At 33.8% G+C, this 19,077-nt stretch overlaps 2 protein-coding genes across 12 annotated transcripts in view; one reads left to right on the forward strand and one right to left on the reverse strand.

The window, feature by feature from the left end:
• LOC141453470 (uncharacterized) overlaps positions 1–19,077 on the forward strand; it is a 337,574-nt gene that overhangs the window by 108,040 nt on the left and 210,457 nt on the right. The gene's annotated exons all lie outside the window — the stretch shown is intronic.
• LOC141453471 (uncharacterized) overlaps positions 1–19,077 on the reverse strand; it is a 291,215-nt gene that overhangs the window by 98,846 nt on the left and 173,292 nt on the right. For 3 of the 8 annotated variants that reach the window (XM_074126778.1, XM_074126775.1, XM_074126780.1), the window contains exon 1: positions 9,733–12,056. The exons of 4 other annotated variants lie outside the window; for them this stretch is intronic. The gene's annotated coding sequence lies outside the window, so the exon portion shown is untranslated. Of the gene's footprint in view, positions 1–9,732; positions 12,057–14,117; positions 14,526–14,790; positions 14,951–19,077 lie in introns of those variants that run through there. One more of the 8 variants, XM_074126771.1, reaches the window with a different exon arrangement.

Below are 19,077 nucleotides of genomic sequence, written 5' to 3' on the forward strand. Positions count from 1 at the left end.
AAATCGATTCATTTCGATTCAATTGTTGAACTTCCAATCAGCTGATTTTTTTTCAAAATTGGTACTTCCATATTTGATCTTATTATAATTACCCAATTAGTAAGAAGGTACAATATTCAAGAATGGTACTTTAGAGGGAAGTCTAACCATTTCCTCTTCTCATACACCTACAACTTTAGTACACTAAGCGTAAAGAAAACCGTTGGACCTGTTTGTTGCCTGGATTGTTACAAAAAAAAAAAAAGAAATTACAGTTATAAAGGAGGATTTGCCCCCATACTTTAAAGAAAATTTAAAAATTTTCTCTTTCACAGAAAAAGAGAACAAAAATTGTCAAAGTTTTTCATCAACGTTACGCTTCTTCGGGCCTCTTTTTGACGATCCTGACGGACAGTTTTAATACTCGTAAGTATCCCCTGGTATTTTATTGCTTCGGATTGTCCATTTAGCCGCTCTTCATACAGCCAGACTAACTTTAACCTTCATCTAGAAGACAGTCAGTGTTGCCACACTCAGGAGAAGATCAAAATTTTAGTGAGATTATCATTTATCTGAGAGCAAAAGTTACTTTTGTGTAGAAAAAGTTTAGATGAGGATGCTAGGGGGATATTAGGCTCTATCAGAAGCCATTTCTACATTCTAATGCAGAGGTTCCCGATCTTTTTCGGTTTGCGGTTCCCTAAATTATCGGAGTTTTTTCCGCGGCGCCCTTAATACATAAGATTTTCTTCTAAATTTTTAACTTTCTTGAAAAATTGGAAAACATTCCTTTTCACAAGCGATTACCCATTTAACAGCGGAAAATTAAAAACAGATACTTACTATTTTCCTTGGGATAATATAAAATATCTAATTTCACTTGTTTCGGTAATATCCATATCGAGTATATCCACAACCACCATGTGGTTAGGTTAGTTGAAAAATAGATTAAACACGAATTTTAAATTCACAAACAATTTATTGAACGTCCATTGATGGTTAACATTATTAAAATTATTAATGGGATAGACGGGTTTGATGTTCACTACACAGCTTCTCAAATCTCGGGATAAAATTGGATATGGCTACCCTCATTTCTTGTTCAACGTTAATTTTCGAGCGATATTTACTTTTTATTACCGCGACCGCCGGAAACCCAGCTTCGCACCAATAGGATGTTGCAAATGGAATTAATATTCGTAGAACTTTACCACTAAGCAGTGGATATTCCTTTTTTTACTGATATCCAAAAATCAGAAAGTTCCATGCTACCAAATTTAACTTTAAAATATTATCGCAAGACATGTCAATAAGAGATTTTTCTTCTAAAGAAGTAAATTCTGATGGAGCCTTGGTTCTAAATGGGTCTTGAATCCATTTAGACGTTTCAAAATATGCGGATTGGAAAGAAAACAATGTAAGACTTGAAAGTTGCTAAATTCTTGAAATTTTGTCAGCATACACGATTGTTGGCGCAAAAATTCGAGAATTGGAAATTACAAGAAAATTGCCGAATTGTTTAATTGAATATTTCGCGGCGCCCTTATGACGGCACCGCGGCGCTCCGGGGAGCCACGGCGCACACTTTGGAATCACTGTTCTAATGCGTGGTCCTTCATAGATCACTCTGCCCTTAAGTTGTTAGGGCAGGTATTCTACTTCTTGGCGCTGTTGAAAAACCTTTAGACGCTCTTCCGTTGCCTTGAGAGTTCTATCATTGTCATGGGAAAACATTCAAGATGAAGTTGCTTGGCAGCCACCTCGGTAGATGGAACTTGTACTTTTTTAAAATTTTTAAAGTCACTGCTAAGTTCTTGGGTGCACTAAGTCCTAGAAAAGATAGGAGGGAGTAGAATTTTTTTTTTCGAGTTTAGATTTCTAATATGGGTTGCCTGCTACCTACAGGCCAAAGTGGAGGACCTTTTGGTTATTGTTGGACAATCTCTCTCTGACTACCCCCGCGGTAAAGCGATTCATAGGAAATAAGACTTATTGCTTCCACTAAATATCGCCGTGAACATCACAAACCGGAAAATGGAATAATTTATGTTTGTTTGTTTTCCAACAACCGTGAGAAGCTAAAAAAAAAAAAAACTTTAGCCTATTAAATTCCTATCTAATTGTTAAACTTTTTACATAAATATATTTACAAGTTATGTAATTTACAAGAGCAACGCTTTAAAGATAACTTCAAGCTAGAAATAAGGAACTAGAAGGAGGTATAAAATACCATTATGGGAGAGCGGTCTTGCGGTTTAGATTCTAATTAAGCCCTAGCATTAGCTTACAAACCGACAGCGCGTGGTTTACTGAAAACTTCCATTTAATGCTTACATTATAAAGGCACCTTCTTTTCCCCTCCTCCCGCTCTGTTACTATTTAAAATAATTAATGGTAATCTCGAGCTCTCAGAACTGCCACCATGTTTGTTATTCAAGTGGGGTGATTGCTTATAGTTTCTCATATCCTCTCATAATGTAAGGGGAAGTATTGTAATCGAGCCGATTTACAATTTCTGAGATTTCTATCATCAGAAAAATGGATTTTTGGGAAATGTTTACCCCCTCTCTCTCTCTCTCCCACACTCTGTGCTTGATTCAACTTAAAATCTTAAATACGAAAACTCGCCGCAACTTTTAAAGCTTTATATTTCAATTAGGTACTCTGCCAATGTGGATTAGGTGATTCTATCTGTTCAGGTAAGAGTAATATCCTATTTTTTACGTCCATCAATTTAGTGGGCACAATCCCGCTAAGATAGATCTACCTACAAAGTTATTGGGTTCAACTTCCGTCTAAAATAAATCAAGTATAGTAAAGTAATTGACACTTATTTTTTCAGACGGGGCTTAACGTCTAACTACCGTCTTTTTCCGAAAATAAGACATCCCCCGAAAATAAGCCCTAGTTAAAATAATGTGAAAAATATAATTCCACCATTTATCATCTCTAACGGTAAAAAAGACAAGATTGAACGCGTTTCGGGAATTTATGTTTTTGAAAGTGAAAAAGCCTGGTGCACCCAAGCCGTTTTAAGAAAGTGGGTCGATTTTATGCTGCCACCACTGTTGAGGGGTCGAAATAGAGGTTTACTAGTTTGGGATTCAGCCAGTACTCACCGCGCTAAAGACGGTACCAATTAGGTGGCGCAGACGATATTCCTTACTTTGCTACTAATATTGTTTCAAACAAAAAATAACCTCTCGCGAGATACGGAGCTGGGCATCCCCCACTGATCCCCGGCTTTATAACCACTATCATTCAGGCAGATTCCCGGTTTAGGTCTTGGATTTTATTTAATAGTTTATATGAGAATTTTTTATAGTAAAGTACGTATATTTACATAGCTAAGGGCAACGACTCTTTTAGTTCTTAACCATCTAGATCTCTTTACCGACGGAATTTCTTTAAACATTCAAAAAAGTCTGGAATGAAATTTAATTTAAAGTTTAAAGGATGGACAAGTTATAGGATTGGAGTAGTTACTCCTAACAAAGTTAGGAAGGCTGTGGCGGCAGGATAACGTTGGTAGACTTGCCCTGAAGGATATTTGTATATTCTGACTTCCCTCTTACTAGCAATATTTTTCTAAGTCCTTTTATGTGCATACATAGTTTTCTGGACTTCTGTTTTTTTTTCTTCTAAGGAGGAAGTCATTGTGATCAAATTGTCTGATATCGAGTATTCACCGGATATATCCTTTTTTTTTCAAGTTCCGCTGAGAATTTAACAAGATGGCAATACTTTCCTCTAACTGGAAGTGAAAGGAAGGAAGACAAAGAGAGAGGAAAGAAGAGTTGCAGTTTAATATCCTTAACAGGAAGCACAGAGCAAATGAATTATTCTTAAAGAAATATCCGCTTTAATATAAGGAAATTTAATTTTAAATAAGAAATAAAACTATTTCCTCCCTGATTTCCGTTTAAATTAAAAGTTAGCGGGACAACTCAATAAATAAGATTGTTAAATATGTATAAGTGAAAGTTGTTTTAAGCAGTAACAGGTGTTTCTGATCATTTCTTTGAAACTGTTTTCTATTCACATCCTGGAGTTCGGATTATTATTATATCGGTACACTATAAAGAGGTAATAAACTGTACAACTTCCTGGCTACAGTCTGAAGTTTAGTGAACCTGGTTGGAGGATTTCTTTAAAGGGCAAAAAAAAAAAAATGGCTGCCTTCCTCTTAGTAACAACTTTTTTTAGCCCTTCTACCCAACCAGTTAAAGGTCAGAAGCGGCTGCTTATAAGAAAAAATCAAATTTTTGTTAACTTTAATGGCACAAGTTAAATCACCGTACAGGAGGAGACAGTTTGTAACAGGATTTTGATGATAAAGATAATAAGATGGGGGTAAATTTGACGAGTCAAGCCCTTCTCAAAACTTTCAAGTTTTAAAAACAATTCAAAGATTTGGGCCAAAACTTTTCTTTTTTTTTCAAGTTCTCTCTTATCCGTGATCGTATAGATTTTCCATTTTCAGTTTTTCCCGGAGAGTGCTCGTTTTGAGATCTACTGAACTATGGAAAACGTATACAGGGTGTCCCAAGCTATATGGATAACGACTTTTTCTCGGAAACTAAGATAGTTAGAAAAAAAACTAAAAAATACGTGTTCCCTTAGTTTTTTGTTAGTCCGGTGAGAGAGGTGGCCATTGAATCGTTCCCCGTGTCGATATAACACCATCAGGCATGTAAAGAAATATCTCGATAGGAAATTTGATGGGAGGGTTATATCGACACGGGGGGCCACCTCGTTCACCGGACTTAACACCTACGGTCTATTTCTTTTGGGGATACCTGAAAAACAAGGTGATTATTCATAACTTTTTTCTTTCTTTCCTTATTTCTGCTTACCTAAAAGCATTTCTAAATCTAGGTGTATCAGAATCAAGCCGGAATTACATCTGTAGATGAACTAAAGCAAAGAATAATAGATGCCTGTAACTCGGTTGAAGCCGAATCCATTTCTTTGGCAGTAAGGGGCAATGGGCAGGAAAGAGCATGTCTACGCATCTCTAATGTTGGAGGCCAGTTCGAGCATGATCTGTAATATTAATGAGGAGTAAAATTTATAATAAAATAGTACTTTTCTTCTTATTCAATCAAAAAACCGTTATAAAATTTTCATTTTGACATTTCTTATAAGAATCATGTTTTCATTCATAACTTCTAAAATATCGCTCACAGAAAAAAACCGTTCGAGTAAATTTTTCTTTAAAAAAATAGAGGAATCTTTTCTGAAATAAAAACCGCACCTTCCCATTTGAAAAAAAGAAGTTGGTGCCTGTATCTCGCTTCTGGAAGCACCGTAAAAAAATTTACAAGTTAAATTTGGATTTCTAACAAAAAACTAAGGGGACACGAATTTTTTAGTTTTTTTTCTAGTTATCTTAGTTTCCGAGAAAAAGACGTTACCCATATAGCTTGGGACACTCTGTATATAAAAAATTTTGTGTGAGGGTTTTCATTTCAGATTTTTATAATTAAGTCGTAAAAAAAAAGTAACTTATTGCGCAGGCGTAACCTGGACAGTGTGGGTAGGTTTGTATGGATGTATGTATGGATATTATCTAACATGATCATTACTCATTCTCAGAGAAAGTTCAAAAAAAAAGACCATGTTGGTGGGTAGAACTCTCTCTTTCAGAGCTCTCTACCTCCTCCTCCTACCCATATACACCCTCTCACTCTGGTTGTGTGTCAAAAACACAAATTTATCTTCATCTCCATACAAAGTTCTAACTTTTCTTTTTCCTGTCGCAATATTTATTCAATATGTCCCTCCTACTGCATCATTAATTATTGTGCGAAAATCAAACAATAATTTTTATTCTTATTCAAATTCAGATTTTAAGAGGAGGCTATATTAAAACAAATTATAATAATAATCTCGATAAATTGAAACTGTTTCCGGTAGGACAGTTGTAAAAGGGTCGATCGTCAAAAAGTGCACGAAAAAGCGTAACGTTGAAAAACACCCAACTTTGACAATTTTTTTCTCTTTTTCTATAAAAGATAAAGTTCCCAAATTTTCTTTAAAATAAAGGGCAAATCCTCCTTTATGACTGTAATTTTTTTGCAACAACCTAGATTAAATAGATTTCGAGATATACGTTGCTGAAAATGTGCAAAAACGACATTTTCAAAAAATTGTTCTTGTTGTCACCTTTTTTGGTAAACAACGTAGCGCCTAAACGCGCTAACCGATTTTCATGAATGAGGTGTCATTCGATTCGGAATTTTCTGTAGATGTACCTTTTGGGGGTCTCGACGCTGTACATCGAATGGGAGAGGAGTTAGCCCTATATATGTGAGGCCTCCTCCAAAATTATTATTACTAAATAACTCTGTTAATCTCAGCCCAATTTTGATAATATAGTTATATAAGGTAAGTAGCAAAATTATCAAACTTATTTGACAATTTCATATCCACAAAATTTTATAAATTTAAACATTTACCCAATTATGAGGGGATAACATTAGTGTAAATTATTAATTTAGAGTTATAACCTAAAATGCAGTTTTGATGATGCCCCGTCCCGAGAAACAAAAAAAACACTTAATTTTCCTGTATAATACGGTCTTCTCTGTGTTTTAACCAGACTTCCTTCCCAACCAATGGTGTCATCCATTACCTTGGGCTGTTCATCGATAAAAGACTAACATGGACCCCTCATTCTGATTTAAGAGAGAGAACAGATGTACCCACAATATAGTTGGCTCAAAAGACAATTAAGACAGCAGATCAAGACTATGGCTGAAGAACAGACTCTTGTACAACACTTAAACCAATCTGGACCTAAGGAATCGAACTCGAAGTAGTCTAACCTCTTAAGAATCAAAAAAGCATGCAATCAAAATGTTCCAAATTAGAGTTATAGCTCTAACTATACGCATAGGAATCCAGTATGAAGAGTGGGAGAGGTGGAAATTTGTTCGCAGTAAAGTGATAACCCCTTTTTGAGGGATATTGATCGGCAAGTTACAGCTGGGCCGTTGGAAGGGTCAAATCAAAATATGATCATTCAGCTTCATTCGATTTTCTTTTATTTTTAAGAAATTTCTTTCACAAACACCCTCACTTTTTTAAAACACACTAATTCAGATCCAGATCTTAAATAAGATATTTCTGGTGTGAATTCGATTTTGGGTAAGGTCGCAATATTTTTCATGGCAGTGGTAAGAAAATGCCGAGAAATCGCAAATAGAGAATTGGCACTTTCAGTCGGTATCGACCAAAGCCTTATTTATTGCAGGGGTTCTTCCTGAACCGAGATATTTGCAAAAACCTTGAACCTTGCAAATATCCGTTGAAAACCTGCATCAGTAACTCCTCTTATAAGTGAGTGTAAAAAAAGGAATAGAAAATTCATTCATCCAAAACTGGAATAAAAGGACACCTTGCGAAGATTTATGAGGATGAAAGGCAGTAAATTCCATTGTAGGGCACAAAGGGAGCATTGATGTGGCCGACTAAGCGTTAAATGCCATTAAGTTGGAGGTGTAGTTTGTGAGGGTTATTTGGGTCCTAACAGTCTGGATGTACGTATGTAGGGTTATGTCACCCACGACAGACTAGGCCTATGAATTGTGTAGGCTCTTTTTTTTTTTTTTGCACAAAGCGATGTTTTCCAGAGCGATAGAACACGCAGAGCTATATGAAGCTGCTGATGAAGCATTTCCCTATAAATGTACACAACATTCTGCTTTGTTTGTATGTTCTGGTCGCCACAAAACACCTGCCACATGGATCGCTAAATATATCCACCATCAAATACGTTTCCTGGTAAATGATACTGCAAGAAGGGCGGGAAGAATACACTGAAATTTATGAACTTTGTTTTTTACAGCCAATAATTTATTACACTGCCACAAACTAGAAACTTGACATCCATCTAAACTTTAAATTAAATAAAATCTGATACTGATATCTATCAAGGCTTTAATCTTGCTGCAATGGCCGTTACAGCCACATTGAAAAGGCATCTCTCAAGAAAATGAAATGAAAAACTCAAAATACCCATTATTCTACGCACTTACACCTCCGGCTATTCAACATTCTTTCAGTCAGAATATCCCAAGAACCGTACAATAAACTCACAACAATAACATAAGACAAATGTACTAAAGAACCACGCTTGGGAGAAGTTTTCTTAAAAAATGTTACAAAAATTAGATAATCTGCAGGTGAGCAGAGTATAATCAATATATTGGAACCATTTTCGAGAAAAAATATCGCGAAACAATGAAAAACCTATTCGACTATTTCTAGTGTTGTTTATTCATTTGTTCCTATAATAGATCGTCACTTTTTTCTAGTCTAATTCGATTGGTGAACGTAAGTAATGTTTTGAGATTTATAGTTTCATTCAACTTATTTTTCCATTTCCTCAAGAAAAGAGGGACAGTTTTTGAGGTTACTGCGAGCAATTACTGGATCATTGTAAGGAGAATGTACAGCTGTCATCTGATACGGATAGGAGGACAGTTTCCGGTTGGTTTAGTACATCTGCTGTATATATTACACATATGATAGGTCCTAAGATGTTGCCTTGTTGAACGCCCGCTTCAGCTTTATAACTAGCCTGAACACGATGCTCTGATTTGAACTGGAAAATTCGTAACAGTCAAACGAATAGGACTTCAAGATGAGGAAGTGGAGTATTCGGAAGTATGCTCTTAAGGAACCAGGGCTATTCAGGGTGCCACACTCGATCGAAGGCTTGCTTCACATCGAAAAAGACACCCGAGCAACACTCTTTCTTCTCAAAGGAGGATGGGATTGTTTCTACTACTTGATAGTACTCTGTTCCACAGTACAGAGTGATCCAAGCTAATTTTGGATAATATTAAAAGATTTGGGAATGAGCTCTATCTATAAAAAGTAAAGTAATGCTTATTCTATAAGGCAGACTTTAGGTCCAACTACCGAATTAGGTGTCGTGAACGGAGGCGACTTGAAACATGGTTTATTCATATTAACCATTAAATAAAAGCAAGGCCTAGACCTAGAATTAAACTACACAAAAATCGATTCATTAAATTGACACATGTCCAGAAACTTATTTCCGGCTCTACGTGGTACGTGGACCAGATGTTGAATTGAACTTATACCGACAATTTTCCTGTTATTCTGACCAAGCACTTATGCTCAATACGTTATTCATTAATTAGGATTAATATTTTCTTTATAGTTATTTTTCCAAAAATCATGCAACGCCTATTTCAAGAGCAGCCAACTTTGAGCCAAAAAAAGGAGCTGAAAGAACGGCTTGCCTATTTAAAGAAGGCATTTTTAGGCATGGTTAATGCAATTTTCTAATCCCTCAACTTTACAAAGATTAAGGATTTAAAGGAGACGAAGTGCTACAAGCGGGCAGTGCAGAATGTACGAGTAGGTTGTTGGCACCAGAGAATTAGGTGTATAACTTGGTAATGTAAGGTCTGTGTGAGATAAGCTTTCCATTGGTGAATCCTAAACCAACACACAACTAGTTGCACAATTCGACTACTTCTGTAGATCGACTGTTGTTTCAACGTTAGAGGTGTGACTAAAGGAACTTGTGTTGCTAGAATAGGACATCAGCCGTGACGTCAAGATCTACAGAAGCAGAAGAAAAGCGAAGTTTTTTTCTAATTTTTATTTTAAAGAAAAGCTTGTGTAACCAACACTTTCCACTCACTTTTACTACCCTTCTAATGAATATAATTAATACATGAAAATTAGATAAATAGAAAATTAGTCACTTACGTAAAATTTTCTTCTAAACTTGTGGAAAATTAATGTACTCACCTAGAACAAAAAGAAAACTGTGTTAGAACAAAAAGAAAAGAAGTTTGGAAATCTCATTACTTTCTTTTATCTTAATTATTATGCAATTTTAATCCTCAAATTACATTACATATTTCTTGTAAGAACCCAATAAAGAGTTCCGCATAAAATTTTGTGAAATTAGAAAAATGTCAAGTTAATGCCTAATTGGTTAACCTTTCATTGGAGTCTACAGAGGTTTGCTCCTTTATCACTTTGGTTATGTAAAATAACCAATAAATAAGCTTTTAAAAAAAATTCCTCAGCTCAAAAGGATCCTATAGATTAAATGCTACATATTAAAGCTCAGAAAAGTTTAATTTGATAAAGAGAAAATGCAATGTTTGAGGAAAGTCGTGGTAAGTAATTGTATTCCAGGAGGTAGCGAGCAAATGCAGTGTGAGGAATAGCTATAACTACATGTCACGGAGGTACCTAATAGGAGTAATGAAAATGTAGTTTGAGAAAAATGGCTAAAGTAATTGGATGTATAACAAGATTGTGAAGAAAGGGAGGAATGCTGTGTGCCTGAGCTAAGTGGGTATAAATGCTTATAAGAGGAAGCCCTCAGGTAGGGAGAAAATGTGGTCGTTTGTTTGTACAAAACGGTCATGAAGGGAGACTTGAGAAGAAGGAGGATATAACTCTAGTTTAGGGCGAAGAGATTAAGATTAAAGATAGCGGGACGAGACTTATGCCCCACGGGCACCGCAGCCAAAAGAGGCTTATTGTGCCTTTCCCCTTTGGATCTAGAAGACGAAAACTCCCCTACTAAGAAGGTTAAAGACTTTCACTACTAGTTCTTTTTAGGCTCCTTTCTCCTCTGGTCTCAAAGATCCAAAGATTTCATAGCGTTGCAATCGAACAAGTGAGAGGTCGTTTCCTCCTCTTCCTGAAACACAATCTGCACAACGGTTCCGAGCTACTAAGCCCCATCTTGAACAGATGCTTCCTGAACCTAACGCTGTGAATAGGCCTGTGTTCAGAAAAAAAATCTGATTTCTGATAGAAATCCCACATAGGTGAAAGGTAAACTTGAAAGCACCGGGAACCTTCAGGTGGATGAGTTGCACGATAGACAGTACCCCAAACTCACTTCGTAAAGCCCATAGCAAAAAGAAATGCAACTAGAGGTACTTGATCCTCTCGTGGCCACTCTACTGAAAAAAATAGAGAATATTCTCTACAGGATAGTTAATAGGTACGGCTTAGAGACCTGGATGATAAATACTAATGAAAAAATAGGATTCGAAGACTAAAATGAAACATTTTGACTTCTCAGTTATTTGCTCAAGCTCAACATCTTATATATTCTGCAGAAATGCCTTAATGGATGCTATAAAAACGGTATGAAAAGAAATATTTTATACCTGAAGTTATCAGACTTAGTTTTTTCTTGTATATATAAGTGAAAATATAAATATAATTGTAATAAATAAACTTTATGAACTTATGAACTATAGGTGAAATAATAATATTAGAATATATTACTGAAATGGAAGAATTAATGTGAAATGGACTGGAAAATTCTGAAAAAATTATAAAATTAAATTCAGAACAAAAAATTCAATATAAACTCAAATTATTTAACCTTAAACAGAGTAATTCATGTTAAAGGCAAATAAATGCCTAAGGCCTTAATGTGAAAAAAAAAGTTCAAGGTCAAACCTTCAATTTGATTTCAAAAAACAAATACGTGGGGTTTTGTTTCGTAAAATAAATTTTCAAAAATATAAATATTTAGCTGAAAATAACTTGAGAACTCCTGGAATTCCATTTCCATTACCAACAAAAACTAAATTACACTCACCATTCACCAACTGCTTTTTTGGAGGAAGCCTCTTTGTTCTTCACCCATTTAACACAGATTTTATTCACTTGAAATTTGAACACAATTCCACTAAAAGTTTAATGTACTTTTTATACACAACTTAATGAATTTAACTTCACTAACACACAAAAAGTAATTCACACACAAAAACTGTTCACACACAAAAAAAAAGAACTAATAAAAATTTCAATTTGAACTCAAAAGGACCACTGCAACCCGAGACAATAATGGCGTCCACCAAAAAGAAGGTCCCCTTTGTGTAGAGAAAGTATTTTATAAAAGTTTAAGGAAAAAAAGAATATTTTTTTAAAAAAACGTAATGATATTTAAAAAATTCCTCTAAAATTGTTCAAAATATCTGAATAACTTTCAATTTTTAGTTTTACAAATTATAAAAATTAAGTTATTGCTAAAATTATCATTTTGAAGTTAATTTTTATTGATTATTTAAATGATTCAAAAAATTAATTTAAAATATGAAATAATCATTACACTTAAGAAACAAAAAATTAATTTAATTTATTATATAATATAAGGCAAAGAGTTCCTCTTTGGATCTTAGCTTATGCCCTCTAATTGTACTTCGGTCGTGCACCATCTTGAACTGAATTTGAATATAATACGTAAGTAATTCTTAATTATTACTTAAAAGTTGATTTAAATGTAATAATTTAGCACAAATGAAATTATTAAAACTAAGTGCCATAAAATTGTATAAATTTTATGGTGATTAATTTGAAAATTAGATCAAATAAAGATTTGAAAAATCTCAATATGGCGAATAGATGATTAAAGCTAATTTCTTTTATTAATTAGTATTTCTATTAGGTAATCCACAATAAAATAAATTGTACTTATCTTAAAATTAGTTGTTTAACAAAATAAGTTTAAATTGGTATTCATTGATCAAACAATTGGATGTTAATTTCATTTGTAATCTTACAAAAGTCTTTTAGGCCATAAAAGATTAAAGTAAGTTAGAACTAGTTTCAAAATAATTTCATTTAAAGAATATTCAATTGATTTTTAATTATTGAATCATTAGACTTAAAAAAAATGGAAAAGATCATTGCCAATTTCAAACATAATTTTTGATTAATTTAATTTCCAAGCTTCAGGACCCCAGGTACAAGGGTCACCTCAAGGGCTGAGGAACCTATTTTACAGTAGCAAATTATTATTTTGCATTTTGATCTTTAAAAAAACCTTAATAAACTTCGTTTTTTTAAAAATCAAATTCATGAACATTATAATCTGATATTTATTGCGAAAAATATGGTTCACAACCCTAAAAAAAATGGCTTGGTAAAGAAATAAATGAAAAATAATGGTTGGAATTGGCTACCTTTTTAATTCCATTTATTTTACATATTTTTAAAAAGAGTTGTACTATATTAATCTTAATTCTTAAATCTTTAATTTCTGAATCTTTCAATTTTTCTGACTCAATTTTGTAAAGGTTTATAGAAATAGAAATTTATTATTCTTTATTATTATTTATTATTCTGGGACAATTGTCCCCTAAGAATAAATACAGGAACAAATAGAGGCCTTAATAGTTTGGCCTGTGATTATACAGAAATTAAATAAATAAATAAGTATTTACAAAAGTGAAAATATAATAAGTGAAAATGAAAGTAAAAATAAAATAATAAAACAGCAGAAATTAAGGAAATAAATTAAAACAATTAGAATTTCGGAGGAAGCTGAAAAGAAAGTAGATAACTGAATAGACGGGATTTAAAGATGGATGGGGTAGGAGCATGGCGGACAGATGAAGGCAAGGAGTTCCAGAGAGAGGTAGCACGTATTAGGAAGGACTTGTCAAAGGATGAGGTACGGTGAGAGGGAATATAGAGATCAGATGAGCGAGATCTAGTGTTACGGGAATGGATGGAGGATTTAAACTTAAGGAGTTGAAAAATATAGGAAGGCCTTTGAGACTGGATGACTTGAAAAAGGAAAGAAACCAAAAAATATTGGCGGCGATAGACAGGAAAAAGCCACTTCAACTCATCGTAGCAGTGCGAAATGCGAGAGTCTCTGGAAATGCTGAAAATAAATCTTATGAAGCAGTTCATGAGGCGCTTAAGCTTAGCTTCTATATCACCAGAAAGACCGCCATACACTAAACAACCATAGTCGAAATGGGGGAATATAAGAGAGGAAACTAGGAGTTGCCGGGTCTTAATTGGAAAAAGGTGACGGGAACTATTAAACTGCTTAAGGATTATGGATGGAACGACGAGAGATTTGGGAAACATGGTTTTTCCAGGATAGGTTTTGATCGAAAGTGATACCAAGGTTTATAGGTTATGTTTAGGCGATATTCTGATGTCTATTTAGATGCAACACTATTTAAGTAAAACTATGATTTACTGTAAAGTTTATTGTATTACAGAAACCTAGAACATAATCTAAAAATAACCAATTTGAATAGCATAGAATTAAAAAAAAACATTCATGTTCTTATACAAAGCAAAGAACAACTTACTTTATCATTACAACTAATGATAAAAGCTTCATGAAAAATTGAATCTAAAAATAAAATAAATGAAATTATTAAGCTCAATTTCATGGACATGAAAGAAATTGAGTTGAAAAAAACAAAACAATAAACTTATCTGCTATTTGAATTCCTTTTTAATGATCAGCATGGCAATTTTTTGGAAGATCCATTAGTTGTAACTCAAAAATGCACTTCTTTAAATCACTTTAACTTTGATCTTGCACCAATTTGAAACAATAAATATTTTCTTCATTTAGTTAGAGCTTTAATTAGAGCTTCTTCTTGAAACTTGTAAATTTTTTTTTCTTCTTCTTCTTTGAAGGAATCATTTTCTATCTATTTTTTTCAAAGTTTCATTACCCAAGGACAATCAATGAAACTTTAATTTAAAAGCTGCAAAATAATAAATAAATTACATCAATTCTAGCCTCAAAATAACAAAGACAATTGCCTAGCTAACCTTCAAAGTGGTCCAAAATATATTTTGTTTTTTAAACAAATCTCTAGATAATAATTTTAAATAAGCTATTTCTAATTACAGATTTAGTGTCTTGTGCCAAATTAATCTACAATTCCAGTTTGCTGTAGCCATCTATGCTTATTTGAAATTTATGAACATAAGGTTAGTAAATATTTAAAAGAAAATAAAATAACTTACATCTTATAGTTTTCAAAGTAAATTTAATGAAATTACTATTCAATATTTTTTTTTACATTTTCCAAAGAAGCAACAGGTTAAACTAAAACACACTAATATTAAAGGTTGAACTAATATTTAAATTTTAAGATTTACATAACCTAAAACCACTGACTTAGTATACACAGTAATTGTGTTTCTACAAGATCACACTAGGGACTTATTTCAAGCGTAGAATTACTGCGCACAAATGGAAGCCACGAATCCCCCACTATTTCTGTTTGAAATATAATTTAATTATACAAACCAAGAGGTGTATTTCTTAGCGAAGAAGGTCCCCTGGGAAGGATTTTGTAAACACTCTTTGTTATTTACTTGGTTAAATAGGGTATAAAATGTTACTGTCAGTTAAATATTCTGATGATTTATAACAGCTATATTATTTTTGATGTCGATTCTTTGATTTTAACTGTAATATTTTTAACATTTTTTTATTTTATTATTTTTCATTGGACAGATTTCTTAGCTCTCCCATAAAATTAATAATAATAAACGACAATTTGTATTTGAACGAACGCCAATCTAAAACTATGGTGTTGAAGTTGGCCATAATATTTCCAAAGTTTAATTTGAAAATTTACTTAAACCTACCGTCGCTCTTGCCTTATAAACCTTGCAGTGTCCAGAGAAAATGGTTCCAGCAAGTAACTCTGGTGATCAGTGTTTCTTTTGTGACAGCCTAATCAACTTCTTTCGTCTCAAACTGGATTCACTTACGAGAATAGCTCCTGCAAACACCATCTGACTCCCATCAGTAATGTAGTGTGCAGAGTCCCAAATTGGCAGAGCTCCCAGTAGATCCCAACAAACATTCCACCGAGGGGTACTTTTCATCTCCCTGAATATGTCTCATCTCAGGACATCCACCGTTTATCTTGTATCTTCTCAGCTGATACGTTAACCCTCGCTAACTTGTTTGTACAACATTTCTCTTAACAATATCTTCAGCATGCCCAGTATCTTTAAAGATACTCCTAACTATAGATGATAATCTTTCTCTTTGTAAATGATTCTAAGCTTAACTTTTATCCTAACACATTGGTCACCGTTTTTTCCCCATTTATAGAGCAGCTGTTTCACAATCGCCAGCAGCTTTGAGCAATCTAAGTTTCCATCTTCTTAAATCACGCTTTTATGCTGAAAACAATCGTAACTAAAAATAGTCCACTCCAATTGGGACTTCCTAACTGTGAGGAGTCAAACGAAGGTTGTCCATTTTTACAGCATCCAAATTCAGAGCATTAAAATCATATTTGTATTGAATGATAATAATAATTATTATTATTATTTTAATCATGCTTCTCATTTTACCTGCTCAAACCTACTCATTAGTTAAAATTCTCTAATCATGCTGTCCCCATCCTCCAGGCCACATCCTCCTAGATGCCTAGTAATTCCAATCTGTTCTTTGTCTCCCTATTTTTCTTCTGAACATTTTCTTTGCTCCAACAACTAGGTACCTCCTCACAAGAACTTATAAACACTGCAACCTCTTTCATCTAAACTGATTATCTACTAAGAAGGAATTATCACCACATTTCTCAGTATTTACTTTGCTCTAATCTCATAGTCTAGCCAGCCAGTTATAACCATTTATCTCAAACTATGGGAAACGCAGCGTTAGGAACATCCAGCTGAGATGAAAAACATTTGCTCTTCTGATCTTTGCAAGTGACTCATCAACTGCAGATGAGATAGTTCATCACCCTCTGTTTTTAACGATACTTATTTCAGTCCAATTTTTTTTGGTTTCAAGTATTTTATTTTATAGCCATTCGCAGCTTCCTTGACTATAATTTATTTTTAAAATCTTTGGTCCTACAGTATTTAATTGAACAGTTGAAATTATTTTTATAGCGCATTAGGCATCATTAAAATTATTCATGTTGTTTAAATTCCTAAATGAAAATTATTTTTCCAACTCTCGTTGTTAGAAAATCCACCTGTTATATCACATAAAATTACACTTATTTATTTGCGTTATTCATAAATCTAATGAAATTAACACTTTTTCAAATCTTCTAAAATTAGTAAAAACAAGAACATTGTGCACAAATTCTACACAATTAAAGCATCACTTTAGTCTGCATTAATTAGATCTTGTCCTGATATATTATCACAATTACAAAGCCTATTTAAGCTATTTTAAACTGGAAGACATTGTAACATTAGAATGTAACAAAACCATTTAAATTGTAACAATTAATTAATATGCTAGTTTTAATTAGACCTAGCCGTTATCTTCCTATTGTGGTAAAATTACAGTTACCAATTATGCTAGTCTCTGATCCTTGATGATGTGATTATTCTTGCTATATTTATTTTGAAATTTTAATTAATTTAATAAATTTGCAGTAAAGTAAATTTTGCTGAAATGGTCCCCCCGCACTAAACCTCACCCAAACTTGCCTGCAAAAAATAAAATGCGGGATTGTTGTTTTCTGGTGGACATTGTCTGTCTATCCTCTACATATACATGTCAGTCTTCGTTTTCTTTTTTGTGATGACATGTCCATGTTGTTTTTGTTGTTGAAGTCGAGGAATGAAATTATTCTATATATATATATATATATATATATATATATATATATATATTGAATTCCAACCCAACAGTTTATTAATACTGTATAAACACCCTTACTGTCAGTATATCCCTTATTGTTTCAGGGAGTTACGGAATGTTTAAATACAATCTGCAAACATTTTAGGGATTCTCTCGCTCTATCTCTCCTGCTCAGTTGCCTTCCCTCTCTGTTTATCCAACAGCCTCATCCTCTATCCGGGGTCGCCTCCAGCTGAAGTAGCCTCAACTTACTTGCTTGCTGTATAATCCCATCTCCGTGCATTCAATTTGGGGAGGTTATTTTAGTTCACAGAGAAAACCCCTCTGGGGATTCTGCATATCATATTTGTTTATTTAACTTTATGTACATAAATTTAAACAATTTTGTTAGCATTCTGGAGGCAACAAGTAATATTTATTTGCTAGCAAATGGTTCGTGATTTTCGTTTTTTAAATATTAAATTTATTCTTAAGTTTGTATTGGTGTTTATTTTAATCTTGAATAGTTCCATTAACCAGTTAAGCGTGTTTGACGTGTATACACGTCAAACCAAATCTCTGTTACGGTGTGCATTCGACGTGTATACTCGTTGTGAAAAAATATAAAATTGCCATTAACTATAAAAACTCGAAATTTTAATAAAATACAATAAGAATATTATTTGGTGGGATGTTTCCTTTATCTTACCAATAGAACTGCCAAGTATTTTATACGGAGGGAGGTGGTGGGAGCCAGCCAAATAATAAGTGGTTGGTACCATGTTTGGTCTCCGCTTTAGAGATTGGGGGATTACCTCACACAAATAGAAGCTCTCAACCCTTGTGCAATGCCCGTTTTTACCTTTTAGATAGAGGTTCAGACCTCAGTACGAGCATGATTTCATTTTGCACAGAATTCAAAGCTCTTTTCTTTCTTGTCAAAGCTCTTGTTTCACTAGTGGTTCAAGATTTTTGAATGAGCACAGAATGCTCTGGTAATCTGTAAGCCCCAGAAATTGCAGAAAAAATCGCTTGCAGTGACTATTACAACGATTTAAACTTTAAGTTGTTTTGCCATACGTTCGACGTGTATACACGTCATTGTCTGATTTTAATTCTGCACACTGTGGGGGGTTTTTAAAAAACTAAATTCCACGCTTAACTGGTTAAAGGGCAATTGGTTTACCTTTCCTCTGGATTTGGGGAGTCTTAGCGGATATCCTAGTTTACTCCAGAGGGCCAGCAAAGTGTTTAACTATAACTGCGTTTTGGGTAACCCTAGGCGAAATTCTAGATCACACGTGAAACAATGTCCATGGAGAAAGACTAGTCATCTAAGGGAGCCACAATACATTTTCTTTAATCGCTTAACCTTCGACTGCATTGATATCCCCTTGTTCACATCAATTTATTGGATGACAGGACTTCCTCCATTCCTCGTACTTCTTCTTCCTTGTAGGACGGGATAATATAAAACCCTCAAGAATTTTATCCAAGTTATTTTTTTTAAACTATCCTTTAGGAAACTATGTAGGCTGACATTAGATCCGTTTATCTTCTAGATGAAGGTCTCTTTCCTTTGACGGGTTGACATTGAGTGTTATTGCCCTACTATAAATATTACGATGATATCTACGTAGAGTACTTGCTCATTGCTTCCTCGAGGGATTCAACCCTTTCTCTTAATTCTTACTCTATAATTCTTA

Source organism: Rhodnius prolixus, unplaced genomic scaffold, assembly GCF_049639745.1.
Source record: "Rhodnius prolixus isolate KJV_2025 unplaced genomic scaffold, Rpr scaffold_3, whole genome shotgun sequence".
Lineage (NCBI taxonomy): Eukaryota > Metazoa > Arthropoda > Insecta > Hemiptera > Reduviidae > Rhodnius > Rhodnius prolixus.